The sequence below is a fragment of the Copidosoma floridanum genome, unplaced genomic scaffold (assembly GCF_036245765.1).
Source record: "Copidosoma floridanum isolate Cflo_tuat_1 unplaced genomic scaffold, Cflo_Japanese_pri ptg000034l, whole genome shotgun sequence".
Taxonomy (NCBI): domain Eukaryota; kingdom Metazoa; phylum Arthropoda; class Insecta; order Hymenoptera; family Encyrtidae; genus Copidosoma; species Copidosoma floridanum.
This window is the reverse complement of record NW_028321911.1, coordinates 1,180,427-1,200,817: the sequence shown is the minus strand read 5'-3', so window position 1 is coordinate 1,200,817 and position 20,391 is coordinate 1,180,427. Positions and strand designations below refer to the sequence as shown.

General features: G+C 35.4%; 1 protein-coding gene across 1 annotated transcript in view; it reads left to right on the top strand.

Moving 5' to 3' along the window:
• Positions 1-232: 232 nt before the first annotated feature.
• LOC106637938 (uncharacterized) overlaps positions 233-20,391 on the top strand; it is a 290,005-nt gene continuing 269,846 nt past the window's right edge. Inside the window, exon 1 of the mRNA XM_014350916.2 lies at positions 233-281. The gene's annotated coding sequence lies outside the window, so the exon portion shown is untranslated. The remainder of the gene's footprint in view (positions 282-20,391) is intronic.

Here is a 20,391-nt window from a genome sequence, read left to right as displayed (position 1 = left end):
GGACCAGGTGTCGGATACCTCTTCTAGCAGGCAATCAGGTTGGTTTTATACGCAACATTTTAAAATAAATATATTTTGAGAGTTAAAATTAATGATGGAAATAGACATGTCTATAAATTTTTTTAAATTACCTGGAGATATTTTTTTTCTAGTTAGAAAGTTCCACCCCTGACAGTCCAGGTATACCATCATTCAAAGGGTCCTCCTGCTTTCTTTTGAGTGTGCCGTCAACGTTTGAAAGATTTTTAGAGTCTTCGAAACATATTTTGGCAACTTAAAAGGTATTTTTTTTTTTCCTCCAATCATGCGAAATTTTATAAGCAACAAAATTTTTGTACAACTGTAATATATAACTTACCAATTTTATTGTACACCTTGTAAATTTTTCACGTCATTCTGTTGTCTCTATCGTTAGGAAGACACTCTACCACCACTGTAATGGCTATAAGACTAGGAGTTAGATGTGGAGGGTACAACGCAACCTCGTGTACCCCCACCAGGTAAATGATAAAGAACTCCTGCAATGCTTGTAATAATTCGTAAATAGAGTATGCAGGTAGTACATTCTTGAACCACTTTACACATACACTTTAGGTGCATCTTCCGACGTTATGGTTGCATATCGCGCACAAGAACGTACGATCCTGAACAAAGCAGTGATCATGGATGCATCTATGTTTACTTTTCTTATTTACGTATAGAAAACTAAAAAAAACGGCGTTGCTACCAAAAACTAATGCATTGCAACTGTAGAAACATACTGTTACGGAATTTTTGTAAGTTCAAGAAAAAAAAAATTACACTGTATTAAACTTTGAAGTAAATTGAACATGGAAAAAACTTCGAACGAGATGTAACACGTAAGGTTATTGCAGCGTATCAGTAAGAAAATATGATTTGACTAAGTGTGTCATATATGGACTGATTTTCTTTTGCGTTTTTTTTCTTTTCCTTACTAATTTTTATACTTTCTCCTTTTTCGCCAATATTTTTGGCAATGAATGATTAACTTTATAGGTATACACAGTCAGGTCGTCCACTCTAGTCATAGTCTGGAATACTATAGAGTTAAAGTTTGGTGGTGAAATAATGCACTTAAGGAGCAATCGCACACTTCCACCGTGGTTACTTACTCTTCTTCATATTGAACTCCCGCTGTCGTCACTTACTTTTCTCTACAACCGTTTGCAGATATTCTTCGGGTGAGTAAGTGAGAGATGTTTTTCAGGTTCTGAGTATGTTTGATGAGTTTTTTTGCAGTATTTTATATGATAAAAGTAAAGACAAATTATCTCTCCTTAGTAATCACACATTGCTAACAAATTTGAGTGGGAGATCGCACCAGGTATGAAAATTTTGAGGGGGGGGGGAATGCAACAGCTGTACAAGTTTGTCAATCGCGAGGGTTATACTTTTGTATGGACCCGTTAGTCTTTGTTACAACTCTAGAAGACAGCTGACATAGATAATTTTCACAGTGCCCGCGAAATTTCGTTCGTAAAATGATTTTTAACTTAAATTAACGGTGTCGTTTGAATCTGTAGAAATGACTTATGTTGAATTAACAAAAATGCATTTTTTATCGCGTGATCGTGGTAAACATTCAGCAGATTTTATTAATCTAATACTGCGAAAGTATTTCTGCATTTGTATCCACTCAATAAGACGGCTACGAAAAAAATTGTCGTAGGGCTTAATTGTAATGTAAATTGTCAGTGTTTGGAGCTTTTATTGCAGCCTTCTAAATGTCAGTTGACCGAAAGTGTTATACTTCTATCGGCGCGTTCTGCCCTACGGAGTAAATCAATGATTTTAGATTGGTGACCTTGAGAAAAAGTGTAACGGAAGTGGATTTTGGTTTCATTTTTCCCCTTCACCCCACTCCTGTATGACGTACGTCCGGTCCCCTATACACCACACAATGCTACCACACCAGACCATACATTTTGAATTTTTCGTATTTTTTCTTTTACCCAATGTCTAAAAATAAAAAAAAAAAAAAGAATAAAACAGTTTTCGAAAAAATTTGAGCCCCTTATCCTCTTACGCTCTAAGCAAGCATCTTACCCACGCTGGTATGAGTGAGCCTGACATAGGAAAATCGATTACTTGATTTAATCGTCCGGTTCACAACATATTTTTAATGTAAATTTTTATTTACTTTTGGTTTAATTCTACATTATATAAATAAATAATTTATTTAATAAAATACATTTTTTGGTGCCCGTTTTTCTTCCAAAATATAAAAATTAGTATATAGTAGCAAAGCAGCTTTCATATTTATTCATAAACATTTGTTTACTTATTATTTATTTGTTTTTTCAAAATAAGTAAATAATTGTCTATACAATTTTTAACGTTTTTTAATAATTTTTATACTCACAAAAAAAATTTCGGCACTGTATAATCACAATAATTAATTTTCATTGTGTTTTCTTCTTTCACAAAATTTGGAGAGATGGAAGGAGCGCAAATATATGCAGCAACGCTGGAAATTATTTTTCTTATATGGATCAGCTTACATACACGCTTCTACGCATACTTGACCCCTTCTTCCGTGTGTTATTGCACAAAAAAAAATATAGATCTATTTGAAAATTAAATAGGTTTATCTAAAAGTAATCATTCATACAAACTAAAATTGGGGGGCTTATACAGATCTAATGAATGTAATTTTTAGTGATTGTTCTCTAATTAAATTATACAGGTGAAAGATGGTACTGTTGAATAATCTGCTATTTTTTTTGGGTATTTCTTATAGTATTTTGAGTATACTTGTGATACTTGAATAATATCTGTCAAAAAAACCTATATGAGATAAATTTTCCTGAAGGGACATTGTTTCTATTGTATTGTGCCATAATATATTGTTTATAATTTCTTAGTTATTTGATATTAGAATATTTATTGGAACCACACCCAACTAACGTAGTATACTTATTTCAACGATAATTGCACCACCGTTGTACACACAATATCGTTTCATGGAAGGTATATTTGTATTTGTAATTATATTATCTGCCATATAATTTTATAGGAGTATAACTTCTTACTTGGGTACCCAAGCTCCCACTATCCACTGATTTTTTTTTATTAAACTCAGCGAATTTATCACACCACGGCTTACACGACGTGGGTCTATCTGGGTATCTCGAGTGGGTACGGCACAACTTTATACCACCACCATTACTCCCATGCCTATTTGACTGACTATGGCTTCTAATATTTTTATTTACTTTGCTTAGAAGTCCGTAAAATTTTTGCTCTAGTTTTTTTATCAATTCATTGCATGAACGAGGATTTGAAAGAGTCTTATCGGTTACCGGAAATATCTGGGATGTGCCTGAGCTCAGTGGTATCCATAGCCACTAAAATAACTCTATGGTTGGGTGGGAGTTGTTTCAGAAATATCGTTCTCAATACGTCATCACCATGTCTACCATCGTTTAACGCGCGTAATCTATTTAATATCGTCGACGACTTCCCGTTCGTCAAAACATGACCTAGCAACAGCTTTTTTTAATTGCCTTTCGTTGACGAAGTAAGGGTTTGAATAATGCTATCCTTAACCAGCTCATATAACCCAGGTGGAGTTGGGATTTCCATTATAATATCACGAATGCATGCTAGCGCGTCATCGTTCAGAATGGGCAAAATATAACTTACCTTTGTCACATCCAACGACATGCTTCACCTACGAAAACGGCGTCTACGCGCACAAACCAAAGTGTAAGGTCCGTCAAGATGAACTGAGGGATCATCATATTTCCCGTCGCATCTATATGTCCATCCCCACGTCCCTCACTGTTTTGTGCTTGTAATTCGTTCATTTGACGTGTTAATCTATCTATCGTTTCCATCACCGTTTAGATTTCTCCTCTTGAAATTTTGAGTCCTCTTTTAACTCGTTTAACGCTTTCTCTGTATCTTCAGGCTTCATATTTACTTACACTGACACATCCAACACACGTACGCAATCAGTAACTAACGTGCACACGCAGGTGCCTCATGTTTACTTTTTATGCTACCGTGATAACTGTGTGCCGTGTTTGCCTGAAATCAAAAGTGAAAACAACAAGATTTACGAGTAAAAATTACGAGAAATTTTCATTTGTATAGTACAAAGACAGATCGGAGAAATCTAACGGTCTTATTCGAATGTTCGTGTCGTTGTAAAGAGGACAACACGCTATTTACAACACCGAATCATGTGTATGGGGCTAATACATTCACACACAGGTGTACGTGTGGGCGCGCAATCGCGTGCGCGCGTGTGTGTGTATTCGAGTGCTTACTTCGTTTTGCTTTTGTATCAGTATTTAACCATAGTCCTAGAAATTTCTTCGCAGTCACCTTTATGTTTATTTACTATAACTACTGGAAATGTTCATCCTAATCTACTAACAAGCTACGCATACACACACACACATAAACGGCACGTAGACACAAAAACACTGGCGTATGACTCAGTGATTCGTCTTTTTCTAGACAAGCGACGAAAATTTCTTGCAGCAGGGTACTATTGTGCGGGCGTTTGTGAGGGTCGAACACGATGATCTGCTATGCAAAACCTGGCTTCATCAAGCCACGCAGCTCTAGGCGACGACCCGCAGCACTCGCAGCACGACTAAAAGTCGAGTGTGGATAATTCCCGACTCACCCAAGTCCATCCAATGATGGGTAGCATACAATCTCTCGCTAATCGGGACGATAATCGCCCACATCAGTGGAGATTACACGCACACACCCAAACTGCTTGGCTTGCCTTTTATATCTTCCCTCGTACAGTTTTCGCACCTTCTGACCGGGGCTATTCAATGATGTTGGGGTCGTTACGTCTGAACGTGAAGGGCGGAATTCATATATTCATTCAAGAAACAAAGAAATTTAATTTTTGTTCGTCAGAAACCAGCCGTCGGCCCAAAGGCCTTATTTGTTTTTATTTACAGTATGCTTTTCTTTTAAATCGTTGACTCGGCGTTGTGGTGTTGGGTTTCACTGAGCGATATGCATGAAGTGGTGTACGCCAAGCTAGCGTTAACCTACTGTTTAAGTTTGTGTCTTATGTCATACGGTATGCGTATGTTATTAGTCTTTTTATCTTACATCCTTGTAAAGATCTTTGTCATACGATGTCTATATAATTTTTCTTCGATATTAAACTTATTCATCAAAGTAAGAATTATGTGTCAATCAATTAGAATATTGGATCTTGAAATGTTTTATATAATTTAGTCATTGGAATGTTTTTGAATTTTATCAACAACCAAGTTATGTCTTATCTAAAGATTTAATAAATTTAGAAAAGCCAGAAATAGTTAATTTTGCAAATAGTGTAAATCATTAAGTTTTAGATTCACATTTACAATGTTATACAGTTTATAGTTTCCTTAACTTAACTTACTTCTATGATCGTTGGTTAGCCGCTGCTTGCGCGCACGCAGTCGCAAGATCTTACAAGGTTGACCGCAACGATGATCCTAATACTACACGGCAGTACTGGTGGCGGTGATAATACTTAGGCTGCTGCTTTTACCGTCAGAACCCAAGTCGACAGTCCCTTCTTTCTTGTTCCTCCTTGTTTCACTTTTTAGGCGAGTTTATAGGTGGCCTGGTTTGCTCGAGCTTTTTTTATACAGCTTAGTCACCGAACTAAGTCTTACATCCGCTTAAAAGACGCAACAGAACTCACTCTCAAACCTTTATAGTTACTTTGGAGCACTTGATGAAAGAGAAAAAGTTAATTATTGTTATGTGCGAGGAGTTTTTATACTCTTGGATTTGAGGAGGACGCGTCAATTGCGGATCAAAACGACCAATCAGAGCTTAACCTAATTACTCTCGATAAACACGAGCACAGTCGTGTTGTTATAATTGAGCAGTAATTGATGGTTAAAACTACTGATCTCTCAGGTTTTATATTAAGTACAAGTAGTTCTCGAAATTGTGTATGATATTTCCTGTGTACATACGCAGTAAGGGATATTGAGATTGTTTATTATTCGCATTCTTGAATGTACCACTGCGAATTGATGTCGTAAGATGAGCGCTTTATAAGTTTGTTGGAGGTTGCATGTGTAATTCGAGTTTTGCGACGATAGCTTGTTTTAAAAGAAGTAAGTTATATGTCACGCGATTGCAGAAGCAGGTGTATCGCTTGATGTTTCGAGATCGCTGAGCTTTGTATTTTTATAGTTTAAAACGAAGCTCTGTGTTTAGAAGTAATAAATACTAAGTATATGACATGACATGTCACAGGATCACCAATTGTAGAAGTCTGCCCTGAGAATGAGCTTTGGAAAGTCTACAAGCTCTTTGAGAGATGCTGGCCACGAGGACAGTAATGAACAGGAAGGCCTTAGTATAAAATTGTACAAGTTTTTATTAGTACTGAATATTATAATTCTTTACATTTGGAGTGCTACGCTCAGACTGACTCTACGTTCGCTCGTCTCGCATATTAGCTTTATTAAATATATATATATACACGTTAGAGTAAGATAGTGGCCCTAAACTCTACATATCGTCCAACGTTTTCTTCATCTGAAGCCTGTCACCGACCCGACATTTGGCACCCCTGGTTGCGTTGATGTCCTGCGAGGAACAGACGTCTACCACCAAGTTCTCCAGCCCGATGTAATCCACATAGGAGAGCTTCTGGCTCAGTTCACAACATTTGGGTGGATTTCCGCTGGACAAGCCTGCAGTGGATTATCTGCCATGGTTATCGCTTCCTGCCTGGCAACTGAAGATGAGCCCACTCCAGCCGGGCACTTGGAGCTTGTGTAGCTTTTCCAGAGATTCTGGGAGCTCGAGGATGTGCTCAAAACTCAGTGTTGTTCATCCGAAGATGAGCAGTGCGAGCAGATTTTCACCCAATACCACCGTGCTGAAGATGGCAGGTACTGCGTCCGTCTGCCTCTTTGACCCAACGGTCGCGCCCTTCTGGAAGGCAACTTAATGAGCGTGCTATCTTCATTGACGCCTTGTGAGGGATCTAACAATGGGTGTTCAATAGGTATCGATGCTTTATGGAAGAGTACAAAACGTGCGGCTACATGCATGCGTTGTCACTGACGGAACTGCAAGACTCATCCCACCTAGCCAACTATATACCGCACCATGGCATCTAGCAGGCAGCAGACCGTCAGAGACGTGTCCAAACTCACTTCTTCAGGTTACAGTCTAAACCACGCATTGTACACAGGCCTAAAGCTACAAACAGCCCTTCCCAGCGTGGTTACTCAGGGGTGAGACATTAACTCGCTTTCTGCGACGATATCCGCATAATGTTTCAACAGATTTGGGACGACCAGAGAGACGTGGATCTGTAGTATATTGTCTGGAGCATGGATACAACCCAGCAATCATGGCACTATCAGCTACTTACTGTGACCTATGGGACATCGTGCGCACCGTACATCTCACTCAGCGCACTTCAACAGGTATGTGAGGACGAAGGCTACGCCTGGTCTGAAGCTGCTGCCATCGTCAGGAGAGATCGATACGTGGACAGCATCTTATCAGGTGACAATGACGTCGATACAGCCTGGCGTCGCACAGTGAGCCCAAACTGACTTTTTTTGTTTAAAATTATCTAGAGACCACAATTTTTAACGTACTTGGATGAATTTTTTTTTATTTTTAAGGTGAGATTGTTTACAAGACATCTGTCCAGGCCAATTTTTAATTTCTGATTTTACATTTGATTGACCTAATCTCCAATGTTAAAAATAAGCAAAACCTGCTAAAAACACAATTATTCCAATAAATAAATCTTATTTTACGGAGTGAAATTGGGCAATAATGATTTTGTATTATACACTAAGATATTTTGTGACAAACGCATTATAAAAATAAGTGAATTCAAAATGGTGGGTGTAATATGTCAGACCACAATCTGATCAAGTGCTCAAATCTAGACCAAAATCCCTACTCACGGGTAATCGAAGTCATTGATTACAAATCTGGAATCATAATTTATGAATTCAAGATGGCGGATCCAATATGGTGAATCGACATTTTATTAAGTACCCGAATCTCAACAAACATTCATACTCGGGGGTTATTGGGGTCTCTAATTACGAATCCGTGGTTACGATTTAAAAATTTAAGATGGCGGATGCAATATTGCAGACTACTACAGACCTTTTATATGTCGACGGTGGACCACATAACCTCAAATAAAAGTAAACAAAACGATTTTTTTTAGTTTAGATAAGAAACAGTCAGATATTTTCAATTTTTCCCCCGTAAGTTGTATAACAAAATTGAACCGTACAATTTATTATATATTGTAAGAGTTACAAAGAAAGCTCTTCTATTGTGAGATTTTATTTTCTTTAACTTATAATAGTTCAATAATTGTTGTAAAAATGTAGTGTATGCTTCGTCGTATATTTATCAGCCGACGATGATTGGATAATCACCATTCGTATGAGATTCACATGATGTTTATTCGATTTTTACATGATTGACACCTTACTTTTATCTACATATCAAACATATATAATCTGACTAGCAGCCCCCCCGTCTCGGCTTCGCCCGAGACTTACTAAATAAAACACCGTAGTGTGTTGACATGTAATTTGAAACATTTTTAGTTAGAAAATTTTACACATACTCCCGATACATCTCAGAACAAAAATCTTCTTATTAAAAACATATTTTTTCGGAATCCATATAGTTTATTTGGTCAAATAATAAGGTGTAAAAATTCAATAAAATAATTATGCTGAAAAGTACAGTGCGTTCTTTATGCCATAAAATAATCGATGGCTATACGAAGTTGTTGATTTAGTTTCTTCTGTGTAATTCACGAAAAGGGCTATTTTTTAAAGCTGTTAAGATTTTAAACCCCCAAAAAATTTATATTAAAAAAAAATTGTTTTTTCTCATATCTCACAATTTTATTACCAGAGCAAAAAAGTCCTGGACCTTAAACCCAACATTTTTATTGCCACTAAAACACAAATACATTTTCTACTCATTAAAAAATCGAAAGTAGAATCTTTAAAGATTTCAGAGATTCCTGTGAGGGTACAATGAAAAGCTGATCTCTCACGTAATGGACTCTTAAGTTGACGATTTTGACGCTGCTGTTTCAATCTCGATAAATTTTCTGCGTCAGTTTCTTGACACCTCAAATTGTATTCATTAGATACATTTGAGGTTTTCTTTCCAATATACCCTTTTGCGACTATTGGTATGCTTACGACTTTTATGACCCCTAAAGGCTATTTTCAGTCAACTTTGTTAATTTTAATACATTTGTTGGCAAGGTAGTTCGACGTCCGATGGCCCTAAAAAAGACCGGTGAGCTTCTTAAGTTAACTCTTTCTTGACTGCAGTTAACAGCAATTGTGACTGCCTGGATACCTCAGGGTGATCTTCTCTGGCTTGCTGTTGAAGATCCAGACTGATCGGGATAAAAATTACAAAGTCCGAAGCTTTGGGGCTAGTTGTAGTGCTCTTTCCCAACGTCTCCCGGTGTAACGTCGAAGACGTTGGTGTCTAAAGCACCTTTTTTATTTGCAGATTCAGTTGTTTTGGTGATCTTAGATGGGGGAGATTGGTTAGTGATGCTTGTCCAGTGGAGGCTGTCCCGTTGGCTCAAGTTTTTTTTCCTTTATAGCTGTTATAGGTTTGCCCAGCGCAGACCTTGGAGAGGATCAGTGATTCCTGGTTGAATGCTTAGAGTCGAGAGGGTAATATAGAGTCGTCGGTCACCGGGTTTTCCAGCCTTGCGAAGAACAACTCCGCAGGTGACGTCTGCCAGTGAATAGCTGACTTGGTTTAATAGTGCCCGTCTTTAGTTAATATAGTCTTTTAGTCGACGAATCGCTTCCGGAAATGGTAATAAAAATGTATTTGTTGGCAAGGTAGTTTACACTTAGGTGGCCCCTAATAAGAACCGATGAAATTGATGGTTAAGTAGGAAACGTAAATACTTATAATGGCCCTAAAAAGCGCCAGTGGTGAAACTTCCAGGCTATTCTTTATTATTATTCCTGATGATGAAGAGCTGGCTACGGGTTGCTTGATTCTTACCCTGGGAGTCTCGATGTACAGAGACTGTGATGGAGGGAGGTACGCCGCTGACCAAAGAATATCTCGTCTCGGGTCGTTCCCCGGATAACCAACTGCTCAATTGCTCATCTTTAGACGGGAACATGTGGGTAAGCGCGTTGGGGACGCGACGACCAAGAAGGTAGCCGTTGTGGCTACCCATGCCCCTCAGAGCCCAGAGCTGTTTTTCCTTGCTTACATTTGTAGCCACAAATTCTCTAACTACAAAAGGTGGGATGGTGGGACTGCCACACAACTCTGAAGAGTTGGTGCAGATCGTGCTCTGGCTAAACATGTCTCCTGGTATTCTGGCAGAGACGGCATCGGTTGGAAGTAATTTATTATTCTTTGATCACACTCGTCGAGATTCAGGGTGAAGGAACACTTAAGTCCCTTCCCCCTTGGAGAAGAGTGTCGTCCGTAACCGGGATACCCAGCTGCAGGACTATCACCAGCATTCTCTGAAAAACTTGATGAGCTGCCGAAGCTCGACTGTACAGCTATCGATACGCTCCGGCCTTTTATAACCACACTTATTTAATTATGTTGCAGGTAGCTTCGATTTTATGTCGACGCCACCTAGCGGATTTTACTGAACTAAAGTGAAAAGCTGGCGTATTTTTGCAAAACTTTCAGCTCATTTATTGCTATTATTATTAAATTTTTTAAGATAACAACTATACTAAAACCATCTAGGAAGTATCATAAATCAGTGTGCAAAATTTCAGCAAAATCGGTTCAGTAGTTTCCGCGGTTAGCGATTACAACGGTTTTAGCGACTTTGCTTTATATATTAGTAAGATATTAACGTGATAATGACAAAAAAAAATGAAACTTGAAATCGATGCAGCTGCAATAAAATTACTAAGATTAACATTAAAAAGACAATAAATGTAAAAATATTAATGTGTGTTTGTTACTAATAATGTTCCAACGAGAATCGTATCTATGATGTAAAATATAGAGTACTGTTGCATCATATAACGTACTATTATTAAAAAATTGCCCCATTGTTATTCAAAATATATTCTTATTTTTATACAACTGATGCATAATCTATTACTAGTACACTTATCATAACTCTATGCGTTCGTTTTATAAATACTTAGAGTATGCAACCAATTACTTATAAATTCTGATTTTATACATATACGCACGTTTTACATTGTTATTTAATAAAAATTAAAAAGAAAATTCTGCATTCCTCAAGGGTATACGAAATTTAGGTGATGTTCTGCTATAACTTAACAATGATGACGGGCCAACATTAAAAATATTGTGTAACGTTTACGTGGTGAAAGCCAGCTATCCAATAGGTAGTGTACAGGTTTCAGTAACGCGATACATACCATATTCACCTTACAATTATTGAATTATTATAAGTGAAAGAAAAGAAAATCTTACCATAGAACTATATTTTTCGTGTCATATCAGTATAATTATCTACTTCAAACTATTTTATAATATTTTATCACTAGCCTTGGTCAGAATCTATTTCAAGATTTTTTTTTGTATATTTTTATGAATTGAAAAATAAATAAGAAAATTTGCGACCATGTAAGGTCGGGTTTTCTTTGTAACTATTACAATATTTAATAAATTGTACAGTTCAATTTTGTTATACAACTTACGGGAGAAGAATAGAAAATTTCTGACTGTTTCTTATCTAAACTACAGAAAATCGTTTTGTTAACATTTATTTTGGGGTTATGTCGGACACTGTTGACATATAGTGAGTCACTAGTAGTCTGTGATATTGCATCTGCCATCTTAAATTTTCAAATCGTAACCACGGACTTGTATTCAGAGACCCCAACTACCCCCGAGTATGAATGTTTGTCGAGATTCGGGTATTTAATAATATGTCGGTTCACCATATTGGATCTGACATCTTAAATTCATAAATTATGATTCCAGATTCGTAATCAGTGATCTTGATTACCCTTGAGTAAGGATTTTGATCTAGATTTGAGCATTTGATCAGATTTTAGTTTGCTATATTGGATCCGCTATCTTGAACTCAATTATTATGATAATGCATTTGTCATAAAATATCTTAGAGTATAATATAAAATCATTTTTGCCCAATTGCACTCTGTAAAATGAGACGCATCTATTGAAATAATTGTGTTTTTAGCAGGTTTTGCTCATTTTTTACGTTTGAGGTTAGGTCAATCAAATGTAAAGTTGGAAATAAAAAATTGACCTTGACAGATGTCTTGCAAATCATCTCACCTTAAAAATAAAAAATAAAAATTAATTAAATAGATTGAAAGTTGTAGTCTCTAGATAATTTTGAACAAAAATGTCAGTTTGGGCCCACTGTGCGTCGTTGTGACCAAATTATCAGTTTTTTACAAGCTAGTGGATTCCCAACACGAAAATGGGTTGCACATGATCCAGAGCTGCTCACTGACATGCTTGAAGAGTCTGAGAAAGAGTTGGCAGCAGTCTAGTATCAAAGGTTCCGTTAGCGAGCTCTGCGTCAGCTGAATTGACCAATTCTACTTCATACCTCCTGCACTACCATAGAGATATAAGGAAAGAGTGCGCTAGAGGCTGAATACAGCGATACGGTAAAAGAAAGAGATGGTTGCCGAGTGTCCTCTCTGTCTCTTTCTACCCGAGTGCTGTGATTGGCTGATGCTCAAGAAGCAATAACCTATGTCAGTAACTGCCGCTGACGGCCAGAATATCCCCTTAAGCAGCAGCCAATCACAGCGCTCAGCTAGAAAGAGATGGAGAGGACATTCGGCGACCATCTTTTTCTTTTACCGTATCGCTCCCCCTTACGTACATTAGTGTAATTAGCGCACTCTATCCTTATATCTCTATGTGCACTACCGACTACACCTCTCACCAACCGTTCCCCCCGGCTGGTCTTACATGGCTGTTAGATCATTGCAATTAGCTCGCCTATTCTTTCTTGATTGCCACGTTTCTCGTACAGGATCTGTGGCGTGCTCGTTGCGATTGAGATAAACCTGTTTCTTCATTGATGGTTCGTAAATGGAATACTTTTGTAGCGCAATCACAGCATGTCCAACACTTGGCAATTCTACGCTGGATCGCCAGTGAACCGTCATGCTCAATGCAGCTGCATGTATTTACTGATGCTGGTCGTCGAGCCATGGTTGCCGTTGTATATTTCTGGACCCAAAGCTCATCCATCAACGTCAGTGCTTGCATTCTCCTAGCAAAGACGAAGTTAACTTTAATCGGGAGCTTTCAGCCAGCTGCAACTCCGACCGTCCACATGACGATTCCTCGACTGGAACTCAGGGCTGCCTTAACTACATCGCTCATATTCAGGAGATTCTCCCAGTCCGTATCTGGTGGCATGTGAAAACTGTGACCAATTCAGTGGATGTTGTGTCCCGGGGGGCCGACTTACCAACCTTAGCTCTTCATCGTTTGTGGTAGGATGGTCCAAGCTGGCTCAGCGGGCTTCTAGACTCTAGAATTTTGGCCAACAGAAATCGCTAGCCTATCATGGCCTGATGAGCCAACCGTCCAAAGGCCTGGGCTGATCTGCTATGCTTTGTGACGTGAGCCTTAACGAGCTACGACGCTGGGTCAGACATACCCTTAGCAAAGTTCCAAACATTGTGGTACTCTCTCCTTTCCAAGCTCTGGACTACGATGTTGCCTACATAGCCTGCGTCCGCCTCAGCCAGTAGCAAAATTTTTAGGCGTAAGCCGAGTGTCTCAAGGCTGGCAGTGCACTTCCCACGAGATACCTGCTCCTGCCAATGGCCCTGTTTTTCGCAAAACATGGATTCCTTCAAGTAGGAGGCTGCCTGCAGCACTCATTGGTGGGCTACAACGAAAAGCACCCTTTGATACTGAGCCGATCGTGTAGCCTAGCCAACTTCGTTGCTGCATGTGTCCATGAACGAGCACTTCACGGTGCAGCATACATCACAAACTCCCGTTTTATCTTTACCTAAACAGATGACGTGATTTAGTTTGTTGGTGATAAAAGGGTAAGTGTAAATATTGTAAGGTTTAGACATGGTTGATATTTTTTTAAAATTATTATCTACATATGGTATACCGATTTTGTAGACAGGATAAGTGTTAATAGTAGTTTTGTTGTGATAAATATGTTTGTGTCTTTTTAATCCAACTTTTATCTTTTTGTTAATAAAGTTTAAAGAGTAATTATTTTTTGTCAAAAGGTTTTTTACTCTAGCAATATTCACACTGTGAAAACGTGTACTGGAAAATAAGATCGCTCAATCAACTAAATTTAAAACAATATTTCTTTTGTAGCTAACTGTATGACCAGAAAAATCATTCAAGATACGTCCGGAAAAAGTAGGTTTTTCAAACCAGTCAAAATTGAAATGATTAAAAATTTCTGATTATGGTCAAGTCTAAAACGTTCAGTGTATTGTTAATCTCTATTTCCTGTGTAAACTGTAGTTCAGGATGATATGAATTAAAAATATTTAATATTTGGTCAATGTGGTCCACGTTAATAAAAAGTAATACATCATCTACGTAACGAAAATAAAAAGATGGATTAATATTGTAATCATTTTTAAAATGGAGAGACAGTAATTTTTTAGGTCATCCATTACAAGGTCAGCGAACAGAGGTGAAATGGGAGAACCCATCAAAATCCTTGACAAAGAATCTAATCACGAAAAAAGAATTATTTCTGAAATGCTTTATATTAAACTGGACAATTCCTTTAATCGAGAGTACCTTCCTTAATTACGAAAATTTAAATGTCCCGATCGAGTTCATTGCCCTTGACCGTCTACCTTTGTTGCTTCGCCGAAATAAGCGCTGGCGTATAGTGTCATTTATTGTCAGTCAATAGTTCGACAGGTGACAAGTAAGTAGATATACTTACGAATTCTCGCGTACCTGCGGTAATAATTTATATCTTAAATTTTATTTTTGTGTGAGTTTTATCAGATCTTTTATTGAGTTTTTAATTTTGTAGTCTGATGAGGCTAACACAAATAGTCAGAGAATCGTTGCATCAATAAACCAACATAAGAAAATTTAAAGACATCTTATATTTATCTATTTTTTGTATCTCGACCCCAACGGATCACCAATGACCTTGAATTTCTAAATTTATCAGAGGGCACTGACTAAACCCAAATAAATAATTAAATCGAGGTTATGTTTGTGCATAGTCCAACCCCCTTCTATTTACGCACCTTGATTATGTAGCTCCTCTTAAGAAAGCCCGTGAAAATGGTTAATTTGGGTCTATCTAGCTTCCTTTTTGAGATATGACTGTTTTTTGAATCGTAAAAGGTTATATTGTGCTAAAAGTTTTTCGAAGATTTTATAAATGTCCATATTTATTATTCAAACATGGCATAAAAAAGGAAACTATTTTTCACTCGTTTTTTTCAAGATACAGTCGAAAAAGTAAGTAATAAAGGTTATGTTTGTGCATAGTCTAACCCCTCTATATTTGTGCACTTTGATAATGTAGTTTTCCTTTAGAAAGCCCGTGAAAATTTTTACTTTTAGCTAATTTTGCTTCCCTTTCCAGATACAGTGTTATTTTCCTGTTTTTAAAGGTGAGGTTGTCGTATTATACATATTTAATACTTTATACACGTTCTATTTTTATACATGTATGCATATAAAATGTATGTAAGGATTGGGACATGTAACACGTATATATTTATACAATATACATACGTATATTTTGCCTCTAGTATAGGTATGAACAGTTGGTTTTCTCTTCCTTTACCGTTTCTCCTCAGCAAGCGCAACGGTTAAGTCGTATACTGTAGAAATATACTTACCACATACCTATTATATATATAGGTATAGAAGCAGTGTAAGGGAAAGAGAGAAAGAGAGAGTCCATGCGAGCGAGAGAGAGAGGGAGAGAGAGAGACGAAGCGGGAGGAAGTGTGTAAGATAGAAGATTGAGTGAGGAGAGGGCTTGGGTCACAAGGTGGGTGGCTACGTTTTTTCGTAACGCATTTCCCCTTACGCAGCTGTTTACGGTACAACATAAGAAGTTTCACTTCAAAAATACTTGATAAAATATCACAATTTATTAATGGTCCTAAGTCAAGAAGCCAATGGAATCTTTAGGAAGCAGCATGGAAACTTTCAAAATTTCCACTTTGTAGGAGAAATTATTTAGTATTCCATTAACCTATTTACTTACAAAATAAATAAAAAAATTGTTTTTCAAGAAGGCAAAATCGAGAAATTAATAATTGAAGCATCCTCGAAACAGCCTGGTTTGAACTAAATAAAATTGATAAAAGTGCAAAATCAATTAAATACGTAAACATTCCCATGTATAATACATTTTATAATATAAAAAAACAATGGAATAAATGAAAACGGCTTGGAAAATGTTGAATTTAGTTTCTCTAGATTATCAGAAAAGATTTATATTTTAATTAATATGAAATACAGTATTCAAAAAAATATCTTTCATAGATTTAAAGCTGTTTAGAATGTAACTTACAATAATTATTAGCCTTGAGCGCAATTCTGAAATAACCCCCCTCCATCTTAAAGAACGACTGATTTTAATTAGAAAAATACAGAATAGGTGACTAAGTCTTAAACGTTATTTTCCTGCGAGCATGTGAAAAAAATGTATAGTATTGTCCTATTTCAAAATTAATCGTTTTTAAAGCCTCTGCTGATTTGCGCCACAGAGTAAGAGAAATACTATTACCCACCTTGAGCGTTTTTGAGGGTCAAGTGAGCCCTTGGTAGGAAAAATAGGGTTTGAACTGTAATGCTGTTTTGGATTTGCGCTCAAGGCCAATACAGAAACGGCTATTCTTATGGGATTAGTAGAACGCGACTCTTAAATTAAAACTGTTTTTGAAGAAGCAATTAATATCATGATAACCTTTTAACTTGGCATACTTGTAGAAATTTTTTGCATGGTTAACTATGTCCAAAAATTTTCGTGGACATATTATTTGGAACAAGTATGATATTTTTTTGAAGATTGTAAGGATGATGAAAATGAAACTTATTCATTGAAACAAAATTTTTAATTTTAAAAATATGTCTTGTGAAGATTTTAGTTAACCAGAACCAGCAGAATGAAAAAAAAAAATTTCGATGCTAACAAGAATGAAAGTGTATTTGATAAACATAAAATTTATTAAAATATTTCCACAAGTATGCCACAACAAAAATACAATTTTTTCAAAAAATAATAGATTTTGAAAAAAAAAATTTTTTTTTAGATGAATTTGGTGGATCTAGATACAAATTTTTGTACAAAAGATTAATAAACTACTTTATATAATTAAAAAAAAAAGTGTTACTAGGGCTTGGACACGCATTGCTTCTATTCTACATCTAAGGGGAATGGCCACTTACAGAACTTTCAGACTTTACTTAGACTTAAACACTATAGAAAATGCCTTTTATCAGTTTAAATCGGACGAATAAAATTACGTAAAGTAGAAGTAATCGTTAAGGACAAAGCTTTTATAATACAAAAAAAAGTATCAAAAATAGTTGATGGAACTTAAACAGATTTGTCTGATAGTAAGAAGCCTTTCGGAAATGAAATGATCATTTTAGGTGAAGACTTTTGTCAAATTCTTACAGTAATAATAAACGAACCATAATAGTGCCTATCATTTAAGAAACTAAAAACTTCTATAATCTTTAAACTTTATTTGATATTTTTTATTTATAAAATAATGTGCGTTCAATGCATACAAAATTTTCCTCATTGTTGTTGCATTTAGAATAACGTAAGATTAAAACTTTTAGAATTCCTTAAACGTGAAAAATAAATAATGTATGTGATAAAACTTTAAAAAACATTCATGAATCTTATATTAGTCAGGTTCTATTTACTTCTTACAATGAATATGTGTGTAGTTTTGGAATTCTAGAAAAATTTAAAATTCATGAAAACACATCGCAAAAAATTTTTTGAATATAGTGTATGCAATACAGTTATAAGAAAAAATCGTTACGTACACCACGCAAGAGAGCATACGTACTGTGAACTTATATGTTGTTCTATAAAAAATATTATAGAAATCTGTGACCGAAAACTTACTAGAGCAGCAGATTAACGGCTACATTTACACATGCATAATCCGGAGCATAATAAAATTTGTAACCATTATGGAAAAGTTTTCAAGAAATGATGCGTTTAAAAGGCATTTCAATAGAGTTCATAAAAGAGTCAAAATTTAATTTTAATAGCATGAGAATGATTATCAACTATAATAATAGAAATTGATATGTAATTTTCTTACTTCTTTCAGAATACAGATTTAACTATTTTAAACGAAAGATCTAATGTCAAAGTGACAATATTTTTTTTTTTTTATTAAGTTGAATAACTATTTTTCATTGTCATTCAATATCAACCTTTCTTAATTGTTTACCACATACTAACTAAAGCTGATTTTCTTATAGCAACCGTACTTAGTTTATGTAAAAGGTATTTATTTATCTTTTTGTGTAACTATCATAATTACACAAGTCGTGTTTTTCAATTGAAAGAAAATTTTATATTAGCTTAAAACCTTTTGCCTTTTACTTTAAAGCTTATGTAAAGGATTATAATTTATTAATAAGGGATAGCGCGCGAAGCGCCCAGGTAGGTGGAGCCCAACCAATATACGTATACACAGGTATACTTGGACGTGATTGTTATGTTTTCACTGGTAATTGTTAATTCCGCTGGTGTCATTTCGTCTAGTTTCTTTTTTTAGATACACTAAGCCAATAGACAATACAAAGTTGCAAAACAAAGAAAACTGACATGAGCAGAAAAATTTACCTTCCAAAAAAAAAGAAATTTTCTGCCACTTTGCTAAACGTTTTTTCAAAATTTTTCATATCTATATTTAAAGTGAAATAATTCTCAATTTTTCCACCAATATAATATGTCGTAGCAAGACTTCATTGCAAAAATACTTTGGTTCTCCATTAATTATAAGGCTTCTTAACCTTTGTACGATTGGTTCAGGTATTCATTTTTTGCCTTATCTGTACCTCAGCTTTTGGTCTGAAATGCATGCAATCCACTATTCAGAGAACAGTGTAGCATGTCAAAAGGTTCAAGTAATTTTTTTTTTTTTTATTGATAGTGCATGCAAAAATTATTAATTCATACAAATCAACGAGAAATATCCTGCAAAAAAATAAAGTATTTTTTAAGTTAAAACAACAGTAACAATTTAAATAATTGTAATAAACATTAAACTGTTCATAACTTGAGTTAAAAAAACCTTATCACAATAATTCTTTTTTTTTAATTTGTGTAAAAATGTACTCTATGAAGTAAATATGATTACACCACGGTAAATTAAAAATCGGCAGTTATAAAATAGGGGTCAAAATTAAAAATAAATTTTTTTTCTCTCATTCAAGTTTTTACTATCCATGACAAAATTCATTTTGAAAACTTTATATACTCATACTGCGAGGTTCACGGCAGCTAATTCAATTTTTAAATTATTAATCTTTTTGTGACGTTGTAATTTTGGACAAACATCGTTGCGAGTCATTACAGATTCCCATAAGAGGTGTCAAATTCTGAATTTTTAGAAAATTTAGTTGCAAAAAGTGAAAGTTAATAATGTTGCAGAATTAAAATCTTAAATCACAATTTTTACTTTTTTTTGCTATACATCTTTGCAAAAATTGAGTATCAGACAATCTTACCAGTACTGATTGATAGATATAATTAAATAAAGAATAAATTACCATTGGCTATTCAAGATAAGTCCAATGCAATGTATAAATGTCGAAAATCGAATATTAGTTTTAATTCATTAATTCAGACTTACATTTAATGTTAATTGACATGACACTATTAGTTACTTGAAAATTTAAATATTTATTTAATTTTTTTCTAATGCTAGTTATTTTATTAATAAGCAAAGAAAGATGTAGAATATGTGATGTTATAGTGCTAGTGTAACTATGATAGTCGTAGTGTTTTTACGAGAAGCAAGGAATACAAAAATGAACCCACTTATAGCTGTGCTATGTGCAACTATGTTATTTATTTATCTCTCTGTATTTGTAGTATACTTAGACAATCATAAGCTTATGAAAAGCACGAAAACGCTTATACAATATACATATCTTACATTGAATATTTTACGATTTATACTATTGAAATTTTTTTTCAAGTAGATGACAAAGAGTTTGTTAATTCGTGTCAACCTTTTTAAGTGTCACCGTCTGAATATTATTAAAGAATAAAGAAGATCTAATTGTATTAATGTAAAGTAACATAAATAATCTACATTTTTTTCTTTGCTTTGGTCTGCAAAACATAGATGCACTTTGATTCTGCACAAATTTCGATATCTTTTGTAA